At 37.5% G+C, this 22,455-nt stretch overlaps 1 long non-coding RNA gene across 4 annotated transcripts in view; it reads right to left on the reverse strand.

Moving 5' to 3' along the window:
• The window catches only part of LOC101688523, a 186,821-nt gene that overhangs the window by 16,086 nt on the left and 148,280 nt on the right, over positions 1 to 22,455 (reverse strand). The window lies entirely within an intron of this gene.

Consider the following 22,455-nt stretch of genomic DNA (forward strand, 5'->3'; position numbering starts at 1 on the left):
TCACTTTTTATAATAGAATAACTATTATCATTCAGAAAAATACTTAAAACCATCTGCAGAAACTCAGTCTTAGCCCATGAAGCTGAGATTGATCTCTCTCCCTTACTTCTCTGAATCCCGGAAACACTGATCAATAGAAAACAATCTGACATCCCAAATATAGTAGTACAATTTCCTTGTACGATTTTAAATCCAAGGTATATCTATATTTGTCATTTTATGTATGAAAAATATAAGAAAATTAGAACCTTGTCCATGATATTAACTGCTTCGATCCTCTGGTTGTAAATGTAATTGGTTGAATTCTTACTCTATTGTTTGGGGATACCAGGGCTCGCTCTCATAAACAGAAATCTGGTCAAATAAGAGCCTTTGATCCTGTGGTCCAAATATCTAGATGCTATGTCAACTTAGTGTGCCCCATCTGTCAAAATTGATCACTCACTGCCTTGTATCATGTGCTCTCAGCATCGTTCTGGTGAATTCTTCTTTGCTGTTTATTTTCAAAAATACCTTTTTTTAAAAAAATCATTTTTCTGTATTGGGCAGTTCATTTCTCTTCATAGAGATTTTATATTGAATTTTTTCCCCATCATTTGATGGCTTCCACACCCTTATCTGGGGAAGTTGAAATGTATGTCAAGAATCTAAAGCTTGGGGCACCTGGATGACTCAGTCGTTAAGTGTCTCCCTTAGGCTCAGGTCATGATCCCAGGACCCTGGGATCAAGCCCCGCAGCGAGCCCCGCATGGCGCTCCCTGCTCAGTGGGAAGCCTCCCACTCCCCCTGCTTGTGTTCTCTCTCTCACTGTCTCTCTCTCTGTCAAATAAATAAATAAAATCTTAAAAAAAAAAGAATCTAAAGTCTTAAAGTCTTCAGACCCTATTTATGTAAATAAAACTTTATAATTTTATAAGAAAATTGAATTATGTCCTATTCTTATAGTTTGCTATTGTTATTCATTTTCTTTGCTGTTGTTTCATTCATGAATATATGAATTTCATTGGTCTTTGCTTCCTAGAATAAATTGGCTTAAGGATAATGAAATAAAATACCTCTGGTTTTCTGCTCTTCAATCCATCTTTCACCCATTATCCAGGGTCACCTATCTGAGTACAGATAGAAGGTTGGCATTCTCTTGAATGAGTTCCTCATTGTGTACTTTTACTACCCAATCGGAACTTTGACCCTTCATTTTTGGTCATATTTGTTTCCACTCCTTACCAAGTAATTATGTTTCAGCAAGACACGTACTTGGTTACAGTCAAATAACAAACACACACAAACACATACACAGTGTCCTGCCTCTCCATTTACAGTCCATAGTGATGTTGGCTCCACTATTTGAAATGCTTCCTCAAACTTTAAGACTCAGTTCAAGTCAAGTTCTAAAAAGCCCTTCTTTTTAAAAATTTTATTTTATTTTTCAGTGTTCCAAGATTCACTGTTTATACACCACACTCAGTGCTCCATGCAATATGTCCCCTCCTTAATACCCACCACCCAGCTCACCCATCCCCCCCCAACCTCCTCCTCTCCAAAACCCTCAGTTTGTTTCTCAAAGTCCATAGTCTCTCGTGCTTTGTCTCCCCCTCCTAAAAAGTCCTTCTTAATCCTACCTCCTTACAAATTATTTTATTTATTATTTTGGTGCTCCCATAATACTGTGTCTATTTGCTATCCGTGCATTTAATTTCATTGTGTTTTAATTTTCTATTACTGCATCTTCTTGCCCACTGTGAGTGAATTCCTTGAGAACAGGGACTGTGCCTTATTTACCGTTCAGGCTCCTGGCTGGAATCAAGAGATGCTTATACATGTTTGCTGAATTAATAAATAAATAAATAAATTAATTAATTAATTAAAAAACTAGGCAGTTAATGCTGTAGCCTATTGTAGGAAGCATACTTAAGTAAATACAGGTTCCTCTGTTGGCAAATAAGCACAGAAACTTGACATTGAAAGTATTTAAAGACAATTATCTATTGAGTTCTGTAAAAACTTTTTAAGATTATTCCTTAATGATTTCTTTGGTGTTATCCACTTTTTGTTCTTAAAAGCCTAATTATAAAATAATGAATAAAATATTCTGTCTGCTTTTTTTCAGTGGTTGTGTGGAAGGTTTCAGGGAGCATGTGGTGTGTGGGACTAATGCTGGAGGACCTGGATGATGTCCCATCTTTTCACCTACTAGCTGTGAATTTGGTTAGGCCTCTAACTAACTCCTCAAAGAATCAGTTTATTAGCAAAATGTTTATAATAATATTTATCCAAACTACTCAAGAGATTTCAAGGCAGATCAAATGAGATAGCTATGTGAATATATCTATAAAAAGCACTTCTTTTTCCTTCCTAAATAAATCTCTTGGTTCTATGTGGCCTCATGTCAGTATGGAGTTATGTTTATTTATTTATTTTAAGATTATTTATTTATTTATTTGACAGAGAGAGATCACAAGTAGGCAGAGAGGCAGGCAGAGAGAGAGAGAGGAGGAAGCAGGCTCTCCACCGAGCAGAGTGCCCGATGTGGGACTCGATTCCAGAATCCCGAGATCATAACCCAAGCCGAAGGCAGCGGCCCAACCCACTGAGCCACCCAGGCGGAGTTATGTTTAAAGAGATGATCTAACAACGAGAATAATTAAATATTTATTAAAACTATTATCTGTGTTCCTCAGTGAACCTGAATTTGTAATCCACGCCTTCTTAAAATTCCCTCTTCCACCCAAATTCTTCCTGAGCTTGTCTTTTTTCTCATATCTATCCTAAACCTTCTCTCCCCTCACCTCAGTCTCAGCTCTCCACTAAAATCTCTCTTACCCAGCCACTTCAGGTTTTCTCTTCACTCCCAGTTTCCTTATCAATATCTTTTTTCAAAGAAGCAGAAATAAACCTAGCCCAGGAAGACTTATACATATGTGGTTTATGTTCCTGTTTTATCTATGTGATGCTTAAAGCTCTAGAGAAGACATGCACTCGTGCCCCCACAGAGATTACAGCTATCAAGATTCTCTGAGCCTCTACCATCGTGACCCTCATCACATTTAACTATCACATGCTAGCTTTTAGTAGAAGGACTAAGCATAGGCACCCTTCTTGCTAATTCATTCATTCATTCATTCATTCATCCGGTGCTTTTAGACACCAACCTTGTACCAGGCACTACACAAGCAATGGAAATCCTGGCCTGTGATTTCTAAGACTTCAAAATATAGTGGAAAAAAGATACATGAAAGTAATGTATCTGTGACTGTCTGATTAGGAAGATAATTCACTTAATTAATCTTTATTTTTCGCCTTTGTGCTAGGCACTATGCAAAGCTCTGGAATATAATAGTGGAGAGTATAGCTACTAAAGATAGAAACTTAACAAAAAGAACACATTGGGGAGAGATATAGTCTAGCAGACCAAGCAAGGCATCCCTGAAGAAATGATCTTTAAGCTTTTATCTGAAGAATGACAAGGATTTTGCCAGATCTGAGGCAAAGGAATTGACATGTGGGGAGGCCTAGAGGCTAAAGAGAGTTGGCACATAGCAAGAGCTAAGAAAAGTTTATTATCTCAGCCTATACTGAGAGTAGGAAGAGGGATAGACTGGAGAGGTATATAGGCATAAGCCAGGGGAGGCCTGATAAAAGCAGCAAAGTGTTGAGCTTTCCTCTTAAGGCAGAGGGAAATCACTGAAGAGTTTTAAATAGATCAGATTTGCATTTTTGGAATTTCATCACCCTGACTCAGGATGGATCAAGACTACTTTGAATGCTGGGGTACCAGGGTAGAGGTCTAGGGAGAGAGACTGATAGTGTAGACAGGGTGGTAGCTGTCAAAAAGGGAGAAATTCAATGTACAGACAGATTAAGGAGATAGAATGAAGAGTACTAAAAATTGATTGGATAAAAGGTTTGGGGGAGAATATGAGGTTTCTGGCTCAAATGAGGCCAGTGACACATGGACGCAGGCTACTCCCATGTCCTAGCCCCACCAGCTTCAATAAATGGCCTTGAGTGACAGAGGGTAAGAGAATGAAATGTCGCAGGTGAGAACTTTTTTATGAAGCAAACAGTGGAAGTAGCATTTACCCTTCCAACGATATACAATTGTCCAGCAAATCAAAATGGTCCCCCTAAACTGTAAGAAGTACGGAAACATTTTCGTGCACACATAGGAGGAAGGAAAGCTTGAAGTTGGTGAGTTTTAGTGTTTGCCTGTATAGCAAGTGGTCTGCTTTAGTGGAATGGGAGCAGAAAGGGGAGGACAGAGCTGAGTTTTAGAACATTTCAAAAGAAGTCAATATTCAATCTGAGCCTCAAAGAAGAATTCACTAGGAAATCAGACTCAGCATTGCAAGCCCCAAGAAGAGATGTCCTGGGCACAGCTTAGCATGCCTCTCTCAGTGATCTTGAGGGTCATGCGGTAAAAGGCTACAAATCAGAAGTAAGGAAGTCAGCTGTGTTATCCAAAATATGAAGAGAAGCTACTTTTCACAATAGCTGTCAGTACACCATCCCAAGGGTATTTCCAGACAAGTCAGCGATCAATCTTTAACATTTGCTCTAGGTGTAAACAATAAAGAGATAAGGGGAAAACTTTGTATACTTTGTTAGTTTCTTCTCCTTTCACCAATGCTTATTCCACTCAACTACATGTAATGAATTTACCATAATCTTACGCATAATCCTGGATCGAATGCATAGAAACACTACTCACAGACTTGTTCTTAAAGTTTGGTTTACTTGCTTATTTTGTTTTTTATCTCTGTTCCCCTGGCCCCAACTGTTTAGTCCTCAATGAGGAGAATATTGGAGAATTTGTCCGTGAATCATCTGAAGTTTTGTTGCCACTTTCTTACCAGAATTCCATAAAACACAATCTTGCTGAAATGTGAATCTCTATTATAACTAATTTAAAAAATATTTTTCTTGAATAAAAATTTAAAATCTACGTAGGTGAAGAAACTGAAAAGGGCACATAAGGACAATGTTTCTTGTTCGTTAAGAAGCAACAACAGAATGTGCTCCGTAATACTAATAGGGATAATTAGAGGTGTAATTATTCTGGAGAATTTTGGATTTAAATTGTCACTTCACTGCATGTGCTATTAAAATACCTGCCAATCTTTCCCTAAAGATGTCAAAATCAATGGCAAAAATAATGCCTGATGAGTTTATTTGAGAAGATGTATATTTCAAAATTAATATGTGACCCAGTATATCTATAATTTTATTTATGGTTTTTATATAACTCAGCTATTTCCAGAACACATAAAGTTGATTGTGACTAAAAGTGATTAGCCAAGTATTTTAAAAATCCTTTTCTATTATTTTTTTTTACTGTATGGCTTTGAGATTCATATTCCTATTTCCAAAATGGAAAGTGATATAAATCTTAATTCTAGCAGATTCAGTAGACGAGTTTCAAACAAATTCAAGATACACAAAATTATTTTTACAAGCATTCCCCATGAATAGAAAGCTTTAAATAAACTATTTAAATGGAATTCATTTAATGGAATTCTATTCATGAATAGAGACAAAAATTTATCAAGGCAAAAAGAATTCCAGACTATAATACACTCACATAAAAAATCTCAATCATTGTTAGTATTTATCTGTTACTTGGAAATCCTCATTCCTAGAATTCCCTGAGCCATCCACAGAGACAAGAAGGCCATTCTGCCTTAGGTTATATCTATTTACACAATATATCTGGAGGAAACACAAAAATTCAGCAATAATTCCAAATATTCTACCACTTACTATAAAGGTACTGCCAAAGAAGAAAGAGCGCCACCTAGTGAATTCCTTCAGGAATCTTTCCTACCAGTCAGTTCAATTCATTGGACAGCCTTTTATGGGACGCCTACTCAGCATTATGCATTGAGTACACATTTCTCTCAAACCACTCACGTTCATATTTTAGCACACTGAAATTCTACCATCAGCCTTTCTACTGTTCTATGCCCCTAAACTCGGTGTTCCAAGTCTGGACAGTCCGTGTCACACTTTCACACCTGTTAAAATTCTCATTCTTCAAGAATATAAACTCCGTAGTTTAAATGGCGCCTCTTCAGTAAGACTTTCTTTTTTTCAAGATTTTATTGATTTATTTGAGAGGGAGAGTGAGAGAGCACAAGGAGGGGAAGAAACCGAAGGAGAAGGAGAAGGAGACATCCCACTGAGCAGGAAGCCTGACAAAGAGGGCTTGATCCCAGGACCCCAGATCATGACCTGAGCCAAAGGCAAATGCTTAACCAACTGAGCCACTAGGGCATCCCACAATAAGACTTTTCTAAATACCTCGCTCCTCACTTGAGTTACTTTCTGTGAGATTCTGTGTTTCTACATTACCTGTTTTCTCCCTCTCTCATATATGTGTACATGTGTCATATATTCTATTACCATTTTTTTAAATGTGCTGGCATATCACACTCAACTATATTTTTAAGGGCAGAAACATCTGTCAAGTGATCTACACTCAATAACAAAAAAGGTTATGTTCCTTTTTTATGACTATTAACCTTTACCCTCCCTAAGCAGTCCAGATTCCAGAATATGTTTTGATAGTATCAAGGATATTGATGATGACTTCTGCTGTATTTTTTTTATTTGGAAGCATGCCAATTGACTCAGAAAAGATGTTTTTTTCATGATGGACTTCTTTGCTTCTAGGTGAAAATGTAATAACTATCAACTTCTGATTATTTTATAAAACTAAGCATATACTCACAAGACATTCAATGAACATTTATTAATGAATTAATAAATTGATCTTATGTTAAGAACTCTGTCAATGTAAGGTGCTACCTTAGAAGGAAAGGTAACCAGATGGTAATCACAATAGTCCTGAGAAGCCCTCATTAGATGCTCCACATTCACTGTTCTACAGTGAACTGTAAAACCTCCCCACCTCATTATGCCATAGCATAGAAAGTTCAGTGGCTGGAGGCCAGTGCTCACAGAAGCGCCACAAGTGTGGGATCAAGGTTTGGTCTACAGGGGGGCAGGAAATGGGTGCTGCCTGGGAGGGTCCAAGTCTAAAGAGTGAAGTGAAATCCTAGAGCGGAACAAGGCAGTGGGAGGGAAGTCCAAATAGGCAGGTAACAAGATTAGAAAGCTAGGTGACAAGACAAGTGTATTCTTTATCAGAGTTGGGCAAAAAAAAATTATAGACAAGAAGAGGAAAAAGAAAACAAGGAAAAAAAATAGTTTAAAACCTCCCCAAAGGCTTTGTCATGGCATGTTCAATCCATTTCATATTTAGAATAGCCTGGACTTCAGGGCAAAGGAAGGGGCAAGTGTGACAATTCTTTATCAGTGTTTCTCAAACTTGGCTGTGACAAAGATTCTCTCAACCAAACTCTGGCCAGGCTCCTTTGAATCCTCTTTTCTAAAAACCTCAAACTTGGCCTACAAAGACTTGAACTAAACCATTAACATGTTTCTAACAGCTTCAGGCCACACCTAGGATGACCTAAGCTCCCTTTAAAGTGCTTGCCCGATGGTACAGCCACTCTGGAAAACAGTATGGGGGTTCCTCAGGATGTTAAAAATAGAGTTACCCTACCACCCAGCAACTACACTGGTAGGTATTTACCCCAAAGATACAAAGGTAATGAAAAGAAGAAGCAACTGCACCACAGTGTTCATAGCAGCAATGTCCATAATGGCAAACTGAGAAAGGAGCTGAAATGCCCTTCAACAGATGAATGGATAAAGAAGATGTGGTTCATATATACAATGGAGTATTACTCAGCCATCAGAAAGGATGAGTACCCACCATTTACACTGACATGGATGGAACTGGAGGGAATTATGCTAAGTGAAACAAGTCAAGCAGAGAAAGACAATTTTCATATGGTTTCATTCAGATGTGAAACATAAGGAATAATATGGAGGACCACAGGGGAGGGGAAGGGAAGGAAAACTGAATGGAAAGAACTCAGACAGGAACAGAAACTACGAGAGACTCTGGACTCAGGGAACCAAAAACTAAGGGTTACAGAAGGGAGGAGGTTGGGGTAGATGAGGTAACCGGGTACTAAGGAGGGCACGTGTTTTGATGAGCACTAGGTGTTATATGCAACTAATGAATCATTGAACCCTACATCAAAAACTAATGATGTGGGCGCCTGGGTGGCTCAGTTGGTTGGACCATTGCCTTCGGCTCAGGTCATGATCCTGGAGTCCCGGGATCGAGTCCCGCATCGGGCTCCCGGCTCTATGGGGAGTCTGCTTCTCCCTCTGACTTTCTCCTCGCTCATGCTCTCTCTCACTGTCTCTCTCTCTCAAATCAATAAATAAAACCTTAAAAAAAAAAAACTAATGATGTACTATATGTTGGCTAATTGAACATAATAATAAAATAAGATTAACAAAAATAAATAATAAATAAAATAAAGTGCCTATCTGAGAAAACTTAAGGCTGCCAAGCGAATTAACTTTATTGTAGTCCATAGCTAAAGACAGGGCCCCTATCTCCAGGCCTCTCTGGAGGGTAGGAGCCTATGTTCCATAAAAACCAGTTATCAAAGCCAGATAGATTTCACGTAGACCAACCAATGCTTCCCACTTTATATAATTTTTACTTCCTTGACTTTATTAAAACCCCACTCACCCCCCTCTACTCATTCATTTGATCTTTAAAATGCTCAGTCACCTTTATACAAATCCAAGTTGAGTTCTGTTCACACTGAACTCTTCAACTGGACCTTACTTGTTTGTCTTTGACATCTGCATACATTTCAGAAATCCCAATATCCAGACTACCCCCCATATCAATTAACTGAGAATACCTGGCATTGGGCTTCACAACGTTTAAAAAAAAACATCCTATGTGATTAGAATCACAAGCTAGGGTTGAGAATGGCTGCTCTAGTGTGACAAACAGGAAGAATAAACTTCCTGTGTCATCTCTGAAGGAAACTAAATTCCCAGTCTGTCAACCGGTCCCTGCCTTTAGCCTGTGGATAAGAAGAGGGCCGAAAGAGCCAGGAGGTCCAACATCATGTTGAAAGTACCAGGGTCAAGAAGAGGACACTGGGCTCATAACAAAGGATCTAACCCAGAACAAGCAGGGTAGGAGCAAGCCTGGCCCCTCGGTGCTCTCTGGAAACCAGCAACTAAGGCAACAGCTGTGGATCAGAACTAGGAGAGATGTTCAAGTAGGATCGTGGACATGCAGCAGAGATTAAAACAGGGTAATTGGTGGAGACGTTACATTAAAAATGAGAATTCTTGTGTCCTGTGCATTTTCTGTGCCTTACTGAGTGTCACTAAAAAAAAAGTCTATAACCAGAAGATCTCTTTCTTCCTATTGTTTTTGTTTAAGCTTAGACCTTCTTGTGGAGGAGTGGAAGGCTGGAGTCACAGAAAGATCTAGAGGACAGAGCATATTAATGAAAGAAAAAGTTTCATTGCTGATGAAATATAAGACTTGTGTTTCCTCCAGATTCATATCTGGTTAGTTTAAGGACTATTTAAGGAAACTTTTGAATCAGAAAAATGTAAAATAATTTAAATGATTATAAAATTTGAAAAACTTAAAAATATATCACTCATTCCTCTTCTACCTTTACCATTCCTATTTTTAAAGAATTTATTTTAGAACATGGATATAAGATTTACTTTAATATTTAAATATTTATAATTAATTTTGTTTGGGGTATTTTCCAACCTATTATATATGGCTCATTCAGAATACAAAGCCTCTTTCAAAAAAAATACATGAATAAACAGTCCTTTTAAACAAAATAAGTATGCATAACAGGTTATTAAAATTAAGTGTTAACTTATAGTTTTCCAAAATAGAACATAACATTTCTCATCAAAACTGCTATAAATTTACAGACACGTATGGGTACTATCTTTGGCATGATCTGCTTTCACCTTTTACTACTTTCCTGCATCTATTTAAATGATAGTATCTTGAGAATCTCTAGTTGAATACATATTTTTTTTTCTGTGTCAGGAGAGAAAAATCAAACATATCTTTATTTAATACAAAAACAAAGCACGTGACAAAATTCCTTTAAACTATACCACAATGAAAAGAAATGATTTACAAGTCCACGCAACAATGTGGATGAATTTCACAAACATAATAAATGAGAGAAGTCAAACATAAAAGCAGGTATATTGTATGAGTCCATTTATCAGAAAAACAGGCGCAATTTATTTATGCTATTAAACATCAAGATAGTGTTTAGACTTGAGAGTGAGGGTAAGTGGGGAATTCAGGGGTTCCTTGATCTGGGTCCTGATTAACTGGGTATGGTTATTTGTGAAAATTCACTGTAAAGCATACTTTAGCTGGTATCTTTTTGTGTGTAAATTATGCTTTGAGAACACGTTATTTTTAAAGATCCTACTAGAAGTCCTCCACAGGTCTATTTTTCACCATAGTGAGTTAAATCAGAAGCAGTATGGAAGACTGTTTAAGAATTTTGGATTTGGAGTTCAGTGGCCTGTTTTGGAGCCCTACCTCTATTGGTTACCTGCTGTGTGGCCTTGGGAAATGAAATCTCTCCAGATCCCAGGTGCCTCACTGGTAAATTGGGAATTATAAAAGCCCAGCATCAGAGAATTATTGGGAAGCATGAATCTAATGATGATTGAAAAGCAGTGTAGTTTGGAGCATGTGGCTTGATAAATGTGAGTTACATCAGAATTGTACATTTCCTGCACTTACAGGGAAACAAAACAGTTCCTAACATCTTCAGCAGTTGTAATATTGCACATCTTTTCTTGGTTTCTATCCTGATCCTTCTCTTCCCTACACTAAAATAAATTCAGTAAGGGCAGGGAGGATGCCTCATCATGGAAGTGGAGAGTTCAAATGATTAAAGGTATCAGGCAAGTAACACGAATGTGTGAATCAGTAGTTGACACAGTGAGGGAGTCCTGAGCCTGGAGGATTCCCTACCCCAGAGGTATCCAAATCAAGTGGAAATATATGTAAACACTCTTACAACCAAACAGAACACTTCTGCAAAGAAGAATTTAGCTCCTGGGTTTCTGACTCCTACCTTAGCACATTCTATCATGGTATTGCAGTCAAATAGCCCCCAGTTGTGTTCAAGCTTCGCCTTTTCTGGTTGTTTCACCTTGGGCAAGTTATCCTAACCTTTTAAGCCCCATTTTATTCATTTATAAAGTGGAAATTATAATATCTTGCATGCTACATTATGAAGATTAAATGGAATTGCTCTGCCCATGCCTGGGATAAAGTTATAGTAGCTAGGATATAATAGTATTCTTTTATATCTCCTAGCCCTTGATTAATGAGCAGCACTAAGAGAGTCAGAGAGCTAAAATAATACAAAAAGCAAAACAAATACACACGCACACACAAATAACCTTGTGATTTGGCTGGTTGATCAATCAAGTGATAATAGAGATCTACTCTGTATATTAGAAAAATGATATACAGTTTTTTCAAGTAAAATCCTAATGAAATTTGACTGCTGACTATATGTTGTATATATGACTTATTTCTGGATACATGATTTTGATTTATTTTGCAAGGTCTGTGATTAAGTTTTGCTAATTTGTCCATATTTGTTACCCATTCCAGAATCTGGCTCAGAATGCAAACCCTTGAAATCCCTGGCCTGGGCTACAGTCACAAAACAGGGTTGTACTCAGTAGTCCATAACCTTGCCTTTCTCAGTATCCATTAATTCAATTTGAACAATACTAAGCATCAAGAATATGTATGTACACTGATAGTCATGAAAGATGATATAAATGTTATTAATACTCAGCTCCTACTGCAAAGAGCCTTGGAGTGTATCTAGAACTAAATATCTAGTTGTATCTAGAACTAAATATCACAAAGCAGACTTGATTTGACCAAGAGCAATCTTTTTAGAGAAAATGCCTTTGAATGTAAAGAGGCAGTAAAGATCTAGGTATGCGGATAGATAGAGAAATACAGTTGACCCTTAAGCAACATGGGTTTGAATTACACAGTTTCTCTTATTTGTGGATTTCTTTCAAAACAGTATTGTAAGTGTACTTTAACTTCCTTATGATTTTCTTAATAATATTTTATTTTTGCTACCATATTATGAGAATATAGTATGTAATATATATAGCATGCATTTTATCAGTAAGGCTTCTATCAAGAGTAGGCTATTACTAGTTAAGTTTTGGGGGAGTCAAAAGTTATATGTGCATTTTTGACCACACAGGGGATGGTGTCCCTAACTCCCATGTAGTTCAAGGGTCAACTGTACATGGGAGAGAACTTTGAGGGAAAAATCTATATTTAGGGGGTAGAAAAAGAAAGATGACCCAGAAAGTAGACATAAAAAGAGTGAATTCAGAGATAGGAGGAGAAATCACAAAAAGTAATTCATTCTTTGAAAATCAATGGAAAAGAAAAATTTTAAGAGGAAAACTGGACGGTGTCATCAAATGTTACAGTGAATGGTGAGAATAGAGCACACATCACCAGATTTGGTATGACTTGTTCTTTGGGATCGCTAGCAACCTTTCTGAGAGCAGGCTCTGTGGAATGCTAAAGAAGAGGGGAAGGAGGTGGGAAGAAGTGGGAACTGAGGTTAGTTAGAAGGTGGAACTTTTTCTTTTAAGAAGTTAGGCTATCACAGAAAGGAGACAAGGGTATAGAATTGACAAAGGAGGGGAACTGCAGAGAGAGAGGCCAGAGAGACCATGACCATGAGAGTTTCACATGCATTCTAAGCCCTGGGAAGTGAAATGAGATGCATGGAAGGGAAATCTGATACACGGTCAGACTGTGGTGGGGAAAATCCCATTGGCCGTCCCAGAAAAGAACATATTGGAATTTTGTTTGGTTTGGGGTTTTGGTTTGGTTTATTTATTAATCGTTCAAAATATCCCTCCAAAGGTCATGAAGAAGAACCAGTGTGGTAAGAAAGCAATTGGGTAGAATAAAACAAAAGAGACAAGATCATCAAAGAATCTGATAACAAATCATAGGAAAAGGCTTCTCCTGAGCTATGAGTCAAGAGAGAGGAGAAAATATCAAGAGATTTTGTTTTTGTTTAGTCATGTTATCTTTGTGTAGAAGAAAGCAAGCAAGGGATTGGTGATCTTTACCTACCCATGAGCAAAAGGGACCTTTTCAGAAACATTGAAGCCGAAATGAATCCTTAAGGGGAGTGGGAAGGGCTGAGAGTAGTCACTGTAAGACAAGGATGCTACAGTGAAGTAGAGAGTTGAACTGGCTGGCAGTGAGAAGGGTCATGCATATGTCAGGGCGGGCACTGACTGGCAAGGGGAGAGCCGGGGAGAACCATTCTGGCTGGGCTTTTTTTTTTTGGAACACTCATGAGCACAGCGTCAGGGAGATAAGCAGTGAGGGTGGGGTGCACGCAAGGGAGGGGTTTATATGTGGGGGTCAGACAAGTAGCTAAGTCCAATCAGGAGCGAAAATGGCACGTGGAAATAGGAGGTGTCTCCACAAAGAATTATGAAAAGGCGTGATTAGTGGAAAGAAGGGAGTGTGTGGTACAGAAGAGGATTTCTCAATTCCAGCATTTGACCTGAAGTAGTTTTAAGAATAAGAAGGTACCCATCACTTAGCAAGTAGAAGTGAGCCTTTTTTTTTCTCCCCCCAGAAAAGTGAGTCTAGAGGAGAAGAGCTTAGGACAAACACTATGCTGTGAAGAAAAATAAAGTAGCAGCAAAAGAGGGATCAGGATATCCTGAGGGTAGAGTGGGAGGGGGGCTATTTTATATCTGTTGGTCATGGAAGGCACTGATGATGAAGTGACGTTTGAAAAGATAGTAGGATGAAGGCAGAAGCAAAGAGTTGTCTGGAGGAAGAGTGCACTAGGGAAAGGAAATCACCAAGTACAGAGACCCTTGGCTTAGACTGTGCTCAGAGTGTTCAAGATACGGCCAAGAGCCCAGAGTGGCTGGAACAGAATGGAGGAGGGGAAAACTGGAAGGAAATGAGACCAGAGAAGTAGTAGGGATCGAGAGCATCTAAACTCAGAACTTGGGCTTTTCACCTTACAGAAAGCCATTGGACAGATTTGTAATACAGGAGGGCTGTTTATAACTTATATTTTTAAAAGGTCTCTCTGATCAAGTTTCTTATCACTATGGTATTTCAAATAGAGGCTTGGATAAAAGTCACTGGACATGGCATACAGCTATGGTTTTGTTGTGTGTTTTTTTTTTTTTTTTTTTTTCATAGACCTTAAAAAATAAATACAGATTCTTAGTTCCCAAACCCTAGAGATTCTGGCTCAGCAGGTCTATAGTGGGTCCCAGGAATCTATATTTTTTAGGACCCTTAGGTGATTCTGATACAATTGGTCTGTGGCCTGTAATTTGGGAACTCCTAATATGATAAGACACTGTACTCCACCATCTATATCACCGCTATAACTCCTCTGGACTTTGACAACTAACTTGTCTTAATAGTGTGGAAATACTAAGCAGTTGCTGTTTTTGGCAAGAATCAAAAGCATTCTGTGTGTATTTTATTATTGTCTGGATACTGTGCTATATACATCTTTTCATCAGTAATATTTTTAATAAATACTTTAAATATACATCTCATTGCTTTGTGAAGACCCAATGGACTGTGTAGTGTGTGCATGTGTGTGTGTGTGTGTGTGTGTGCATGTTGGGTGAAGAGAGGAAGGGCAAAAGCAGGAGACCACTTACAAGTTTATTATAATAATCCAGATGATAGGTAGTAATGTGAAAGTAGTAGTGAAAGTGGTAGGAGTGGTCAGATTGTCAATGTATTTTAAAGGTTTAGCCAAAAAGACTTACTGATCAATCATATGTGGCTTGTGATAAAAAACAGAAGGCAAGGAATGCTCTAAGGGTTTAGGTCTGAACAACTGAAAGAACGGAATCGTTTTTTGCAAAAGTGAGAAGTACTAGAGGAGAAGCAGGTTTCAGCAAGGGAAGGTTGGAATTAAGGATTTGGCTTTGACAACATACGGTTTTAGATTGCTATCAGATATCCAAGTGTAATTACTAATTGTGTATCATTGAAGAGACTGGAGATGTAAAATTAGAAGTCACTGTTAAACAGATGTTATCCTCAGCCAGAGTGCCAGATGTGGTTGACTAGGTAAGAAAAAGAAATATATGAATAGAGCCATGGGGCGCCACAGTTTTGAGAGGTTGGGGCGGGGTGTGAGAAGGAACCAGCACTGGAGTCTACGAATACAGGTAAGAGAAAAACTCAGAAAGCAGTGTGTTGGAAAGCAAGTGAAGAAAACGTTTCAAGGAGGAAGAAGTGATCAACTCTGTCAAATGCTCCTCATAGTTCAAAAGGATATGGATGACTAAGAATCAAGCATTGCATTTGGCAATACGGAGGTCAGCAATGGCCTCAGTGAGAGCTAGTTCTGTGAAGTTGAGAATTACTGTTGTTTTTCTTTAAGATGGGATATGTTGCCAAAAATATTTCCCAGATTATGGGCATAAATAAAAAATGAAAAAAATTGATTATTCAAAAAAAGTATGTCCCTGAAGAAAGCAGAGATAGGGCCTATTGCACAAGTTAGGGGCACTGGCCTTACTTAGAAACAAGGACAGCTCTTTACTGGGAAGTAAGCAACGTTGACAGGTCAACAGTGTGGAATCTCTGAAAGTTTTCTTCTGGTGGCTTCTATTTTTCTCTGCAAAATAGTAAATAAACTTGATGACTAAGAAGACAGAGAGGAGAAGAGTAGCTGGTTCAGGAGAGAGAAAATATTATCAGTATTACTGGTATAGAAGCTCTTAGCAAATGTTCAGACTTTAAGAATAAGGTGTATCTAATTTTTCTGGCATTTTACAAAAAGGAGTTTCTGGTTCTGTTAGGATCTATTTATATATTATGTTTCTCCTGTAACATTTGTGTTTATAAAATGTGTATATTGGAGGGTTGAAGCGAGTGACAAGAGGAGATGAAAATACAAAAGAAAGACTGAAAAACTGATCCATTGTGGCCCTGAAGAGAATGAGAGGATCTGGGATTTAGAACACAAGTGCACAGATTAGTCTCGGAACAAGTGTAAATGTGCATATAGGGAGGGCTTTTAAACCTGATAGAATCACTTTTCTCCATACCTACAGCTGAGAATAATGAAGTCCATGGGGGAGGGTAGTCAAGCTAAAGAAAACAATGTGAATGAGCAGCTGTGGGAATAGAAGAGTGTGCTGCACAAGAGAGTGCCAAGGATTGACAAGTGTCCCTCACTATCTAACCGAGCTTGGGTAGTAGATATCTTGGGATTCAACAGCTCACAGGGTTGTATGATTTTCTCCAACATTTCCCTGAGGTTAAAGGATAAATATCTGCTTATATGGAAGTCAGCCCCTTCCCCAAAAAGAAGCACTGGGAGAAGCAAATGTGGCTGTCTAATATCAGTGTAATTCTTGTGGAATATTAAATACATGTTCATTGATTTACTCATTCCACAAAAGGTTACTGAGATCTTCTATATGCTAGGAGCAAAACTAGAGCCTGCAGTCGAATAGAAAACAAGACATTAATAAAATTAGCTCACAAATAAATGGAAAATGGCAAAAGTGAAGCTTGCCACTGGGAAGGCAAGGAGGAAGGAACTATAGCAGCATATAATAGTGATTTTTTTTTTCTCATGGTAGGAGGGAAGACAAGATTATTCAAAGATCTGAAGACCGAGTAGGAGTCCCTTGGAGGAAAAGGATGCGGGAACTGTACCCTGGGCAAAGAAAACAACAAATGCACAACCTTGGAGGCTCCGGGAAGCATAGTCCTGAGCACTGGCAAGAGAAAGGTCAAAGTGAGACAATAAATATAAATAGAGTGGGCCTTGAAGTCTGTGTTCAGTATTTTTCCCTGTACCCTTACAGGGAAGGAAACCACTGAATTTGCCAGCAGGAGAGTCTGATGGTGGGATGTGCATTTCCCAAAGACCATCTTGGGTGTGAAGGTGGATGTCTGGAGGTTCTGCAGGAGCCCCTATGAGATGGTAGGGCTGAGACTGGTGAGAGAGGGGGCAGTGGCAATGGGGCAGAAGAGTGAATGGATTCAAGAGATCATTGGAGGTCAACACCGTTAGTGCCTTAGGGTAGACTAGATAAAAAAGGTAGAGGAGAGAGAGGGCAGAACACCTGATTTCTGGCTTGTTCAACAGGCTGAGTGGTGCAGCTTTGGGAAATGGGTAGGAAAATAAGTTCCGTTTTTGACATATTCAAATTGACACAATCACAGTAAAAATCCTTACATAATTTGCTTGGTATTAAAATAATAAAAATCAATACAGTTGTTGATGATGCTAAATATAATCTACATTCTAGGATTTGGTTCTGATATTACATATGTGTCCAGATTTTGCCTTTTCTATCATCATTTATGATATATATTAAATGACAGTTCTCTCATCTGCACAGACATGTCAGGGCATGATAAGTTTTCTACTGGGGAACTAAAAGTTAACACCATTTTATGGGTTAGGAAGTTGCAGAGGAAGGAAGAACAGGAGCATTTTACAGAAAAGGGACACTGCAGTCCTAAACATCTCAGCAGTTAATAAAGTCAACAGACTCTAGGCCAGTTACTTAGCCGCTCCAAACTTGTTTATTCACTTTTTTTTTTTTAAGATTTTATTTATTTATTTGACAGACACAGAAATTACAAGTAGGCAGAGAGGAAGGCAGAGGGGGGGGGGGGGGGAGAAGCAGGCTTCTGGCTGAGCAGAGAGCCCGATGCGGGACTTGATCCCAGGACACTGGGATCATGACCTGAGCCGAAGGCAGCGGCTTAACCGACTGAGCCACCCAGGCGCCCCTTGTTTATTCACTTTTGAATGCAACACACAAAAGCAAGAATAAATGGATTGAATTCAAAATGTCTTCTAGTTATAAAACTAGAATAAAAAAGAATTACTTGTTAACATAAAGTATACAATAAATCGCCCAGGCTTATATTCTGTATTCTTAGATTTCTGAGTTAATATACGAAGTGAGAGCTCTTCCACACTCCCCCACTGAAAAAAGTAAAAAGCAGAAAGACACACGCTCCCAAGTGAATAACTGAAAAGCTTAAAATAAAGGTGATAAAGTCAAGATACCTAAGAAAGAAGAGGAAAAAATAGTAATTTGTAATTATCAAAAAAAAATGATTGAAGAACTGAGTTACATACTTTTTAAAAATGCCAAGACTAAGACCACCAAATAAATAGGGACTAAAAGGATATTGAAAAGAAGAAAAAAAACAGTAGAAGAAAGATAAGTATGAGGTATTGATATTGATAACAACAGAAATTTAATAGCTCCTGATACGCTGTATTAAGGCAAAACAGATTTTTCTGAGTGTTATTATAATCTGAACAGTTTATAACATTTATTATTTTTTCCTGAGTGTTTAAATAATGTATATAATTTTTAAAATGTTAAAATTAAATAAAATGTAAAGAAATAACAGTCCTAATTCCACTTGCTCCAGATACTAATTTTTTTTTAATATTTCCTTTTACTTTTTAAAAACCCTTTTGAGGATCAATAACTTTTATAAATATAAGATTAGAATAATACATAGCACATAAAATTCTGTGCACTGTTCTAAATATTTTTTAAACCTTTATAGTAAACATTTCTATTTCCTAAACATTTTTCAGAACATTATTTTTATGCATAATTAGCAAATAATAATGAATGCATTTCATAATTTATTAAACTAATATCCTATGTTTGGGAACTTTATAGTTTCTTATTTCTCACTATTTTCTTTAAGATTTTATGTATTTTTGTGAGAAAGAGCAAGCACAAGCAGGAGGCAGAGGCAGAGAGAAAAGGAGAATCAGATTCCCTGCTGAGCAGGGAGCCTGATGTGGGGCTTGATTCCAGGACCACAAGATGATATCCTGAGCCCACGGCAGACGCTTAACCAACTGAGCCACCCAGGTGCTCCTCTTATTTCTCATTATTATTAATGACATAATGAAAGTCTTTAAATGAATATTTGTTTGCCTCCTGGATTATGTAAATCATATACAAATATGTTGCATCAAAAAACATGAGCTGCTTTAACATTTTTGTATATACTTTATTTTCTTTTTATTCTAATGCAATTGAGGAATAATTAACAAATAGAATTTCATATATTTCTAGCATACAATGTGATGATCTGATGTACATATACATTGAGAAATGATTATCAAGATCAAGATGATTAACACATCCATCACCTCACATTATTAGATGACTGTGTATGTGTGTGTTTTGTAAGAACACTTAAGATTTACTCTAAGCAACTTCCAATATACAATACCATATTATTAACTATTGTCACATGCTTACATTAGATTCTCAGATTTTATTTTCTAGTTGAAAGTTAGAAATAGCCTTTGACTTGTATCTCCTCATTTTCCCCTCACCATGCCCCTGGCAACCAACATTCTATTTTCTATTCCTATGAAATCAGTTTGGGGTTTTGTTTTTTGTTTTTTGTTTGTTTTTTGTTGTAGTTGTTTTTTTTTTAAGATGCCACATGTAGTTGATACCATACAGTATTTGTCTTTGTCTGGTTTATTTCACTTAGCATAATGCCATCCAGATTCACTCGTGTTCTCACAAACGGCAGAATTTCTTCTATTTTATAGCTGAACAATATTCCTTGTGTGTGTGTGTGTGTGTGTATGTACACACACCTGCACACACTTTCTTTATCCATTCATCTGTCAAAGGACATTTAGGTCATTTCCATATATTGGCTCTTGTGAATAATGCTGCAATGAATCATGGCAGTGCAGATATATTTTTGAGATAACGATTTTATTTTCTTTGGAAATACACCCAAGAATGGGAGTGCTGGATCATATGGTAGCTCTCTTTTTAGTTTTTCAAGGAAACTCCATAGTGGTTTCCATTGTGGCTGCACCACTTTACATTCCCACAACAATGCACAATGGTTCCCTTTCCTTTACATCCTCACCAACTTTGGTTATTTCTTGTCTTTTGATAATAGCTATCCTAACGGGTGTGAGCTGATATCTCAGTGTGGTTTTTATTTGAAATTCCCTGATGATTAGTGATGGTAAGCATGTTTTACATGTACCCATTGGCTACTTTTATGTTTTCTATGGGAAAATGTCCATTCAGGTCCTTTGCTTATTTTGTAATTGTATTATTTGCTTTTTTGCTATTGAGATTTACGAGTTGTTAATACATTTCAGACATGAACCTTTTATCAGATATATGGTTTGTAAGTGTTTTCTCCCATTCTGTAGGTTGTCTTTTCAATTACTTGTTTTCTTTGCTGTGCAGAAGCTCTTTACTTTGATGTAGACCCACTCATTTTAGCCTTTGTTGCTTATGCTTTTGGTGCCTGATTCAAAAAATCATTGCAAAGACCAATGTCAAGGAGCTTACCACCTATGCTTTCTTCTAGGAGTTTTATGGTTTCAGGTCTTATGCTTAACCCATTTTGAGTTAATTTTTGTGAGTGGTATAAGATAGAGGTCCAGTTTCAATCTTTTGCATGTGGATATCTAGTTTTATTGAAAAGACCACCTTTTCCCCACTGTGTATTCTTGGTGCCCTTGTCAAAGATTAATTGACTATGTATGCATGGGTTTATTCTGGGCTTTCTATTCTGTTCCACTGGTTTATGTGTGCCTGTTTTTATGCTAGCACTATACTTTTTTTTTCTTACTACTTTAGCTTTGTAATATAGTTTGAAATCAGGAAGTGTGATGCCCTAGTTTTGTTCTTTCTCAAGATTTCTTTGGCTATTCAGGATCTTTTGTGGTAGCATACGAATTTTAGGATAGATTTTTCTATTTCTGGGGAAAATGCCATCGAAATTTTGGTGGGGATTGCATTATATATCACCTTGGGTATGGATACTTCAACAATATTGTTTCTTCCAATCTAAGAACATGACTTATCTTTCTATTTTCTTATGTCTTCTTCAATTTCTTTCATCAATGTCTGATAGTTTTCAGGTCTTTAACACTCTTGATTAAATATATTCCTAAGTATTTTATTGTTTTTGATGCTACTGTAGATAGGATTGCTTTCTTAATTTCTCTTTCAGATAGTTTCTTGTTAGTGTATAAAAACACAACTGATTTGTGTATGTTGATCTGGTATCCTGCAACTTTACTGAATTTATTTATAGTTGTAACAGTGAAGACTTTAGTGTTTTCCATATACAAGATCATGTCATTTACAAATAGATGGTTACTTCTTCCTTTCCAATTTGGATGCCTTTCATTGTTTTTTCCTTGCCTAAGTGCTCTGGCTAGACCTTCCAGTACTATGCTGAATAGAGGTGGAGAGAATTTGTTAAGACTTTTTCCATGGCTTAACATATCTTATATAGAGAATGATCCATGTACACTTGAGAAGAATATGTATTTCGGGGCCTGTTGGATGGAATATTCTGATATCTATTAGGTGCATTTGGTCTAAACTGTAGTTCAACTCCATTGTTTTCTTATTGATTTTTTATCTGGATAGTCTATCCATTGTTTAAAGTGAGGTACTGATGTCCCCTATTATGATTGCATTGTTGTCTATTTCTACCTTCAGATTTCTTAATAATTGCTGAATATGCTTAGGTCCTCCAATATGGGGTACATACTTATTTAAATTGTTGTATCTTCTTGATGGATTGACTCCTTTACAGTTGTATAATGACCTTCTTTGTCTCTTGTTAGAGCTTTTGACTTAGAGTCCATTTGTCTGATATAAGCATAACTACTCCTTCTCTCTTTTGGTTTCCATTTGCATGAGAAACCTTTTTTTTAATCCTTTCACTTTCAGCCTGTATCTCTAAAGGTTAAGTGAGTCTCTTGTAGTCAGATATAGTTGAGTTTTTAAATCCATTCAGCCATTTATGTCTTTTAGTTGCAGAATTTAAGCCATTCAAATTTAGAGTAATTTTGTTTATTTATTTATTTATTTATGTATTAAAAAAAATTTTTTTCAGTGTTCCAAAATTCATTGTTTATGCACCACACCCAAAGCTCCATGCAATATGTGCCCTCCAAAATACCCACCACCAGGCTCACAGCCCCCCCACCTCCTGCTCCAAAACCCTCAGTTTGTCTCTCAGAGTCCACAGTCTCTCATGGTTTGTCTCTCCCTCCAATTTTCCCCAACTCACTTCTCCTCTCCATCTCCCAGTGTCCTCTGTGTTATTCCTTATGCTCCACAAGTAAGTGAAACTGTATAATTGACTTTCTCTGCTTGACTTACTTCACTCAGCATAATTTCTTCCAGTCCCATCCATCTTGATAAAAAAGTTGGGTATTCATCCTTTCTGATGGAGGCAAAATACTCCATTGTATATATGAACCATATCTTCCTTTATCCATTCATCCTTTGAAGGACATCTTGCTTCTTTCCACAGTTTGGCGACCGTGGCCATTGCTGCTATGAACACTGGGGTACAGGTGGTCCTTCTGTTCACTACATCTGTATCTTTGGGGTAAATATCAGTAGTGAAATTTCAGGGTCATAGTG

This window comes from Mustela putorius, unplaced genomic scaffold, assembly GCF_011764305.1.
Source record: "Mustela putorius furo isolate JIRA1106 unplaced genomic scaffold, ASM1176430v1.1 tig00003927_pilon_pilon_pilon, whole genome shotgun sequence".
Classification (NCBI taxonomy): domain Eukaryota; kingdom Metazoa; phylum Chordata; class Mammalia; order Carnivora; family Mustelidae; genus Mustela; species Mustela putorius.